Source organism: Parus major, chromosome 7 (assembly GCF_001522545.3).
Source record: "Parus major isolate Abel chromosome 7, Parus_major1.1, whole genome shotgun sequence".
Classification (NCBI taxonomy): Eukaryota; Metazoa; Chordata; class Aves; order Passeriformes; family Paridae; genus Parus; species Parus major.
The window spans coordinates 14,426,725-14,427,985 of NC_031776.1; positions in this window are offsets into that span (position 1 = coordinate 14,426,725).

Below are 1,261 nucleotides of genomic sequence, written 5' to 3' on the forward strand. Positions count from 1 at the left end.
ACAGGTTTGTTTCCATTTTTGTGAATGCTTCAAGTGCTGGGGAGCATGAACACTAGTTTAAACCAAAGTGGTTCTGAGTTAAAGTGCTGCATAGCACAATCTCAGGCATGGCCTGATGCTTCTTTCCTTTTACTCTTCCGAGATCATAGTGACAGAAGAGCAAGACAGTAATTTTATATCTTGAAGACTAAGTCTTCAACTGCTGTACCACATTGACCAGATCTGTCCAATCATGAATGTCCTCTCCTCACCATGCTGTGATAATTTCTTTTTTGGACACTGAGCATTTGAGCCTGTACTAATTGTTGCAATGAAAATAGTGCTGCAGGTGTGTTACACGATGTGACAAAAAGTAAGTACTCTAATGCTCAGTACAGAATAAATAAATTGATTTAACAACCTCCAAAAAGAAAGAAAAAAATTGTAGCATTTTCCAGCTTTGAGAAGTTTCATTGCCACCTTCTTCCTTTCAAGAAATAGCACGTCCCAGTGTCTGTGTAGGCACAGGACCCGCACAGCTCCATTACACCTGGCCCTGCAGGAGCCATCTGCCTCTCCGCTGAGTTACTGCCTTCAGATACTGACCCTCATCTGCCGTGTCCTAGAAGAGTTCATTTTCATTCATCTCACAAGAACTGAAGATTAACCATTAGCATTTTAAACCCTTATGTAGCATTTTCCTCATTATTATCCCCTTCCTGTGCATTTAATTACTTTCCAATACCCAAACACGTTCGTGCCTAGAACAGGCCAGAGGCTCTCGCTTAGCCTGGTTCCACAGTGCTAAATTACTTCAATCTTCCAGAGGTGAAAAAGACCCCTGTACCACACAGGAGTTCCCATAGCATCGACGCCGTGCAGTGCTGCCGTCTCCTGCACACATCTCCACCTGTTTAACTCCCGGTGTAAGCGACACAAGGGTGTGCTCAGCTGCTTTCAAGGGGCAGGAGTATTGAATTCCCTGCATTTTCCGGCGGCGCTTTGGGCAGCTCTCCACCCCTCAGGCAGGCGGGCTGACTGCTGCCTGCAGCTACACGTGCTTCTGACGGGAAATATGTGCGCTTCATAGCAGCGGGGTGTTTTTCCCTTCGGCTGCCCGGCCCGAAAAGCAGCAGACCCCAGCCGAGCTGATCTTTTATCTTTTTTCACTCCGGTTGAACGCGCTCGTTTTAAGCAGAGACACGAAGCACCAAGCGCGCGCTCCCGCCCCCAACATGGCGGCGGAAGGGGGCGGGGCCGGCCGCGCGCTTTCCCCGCGCCG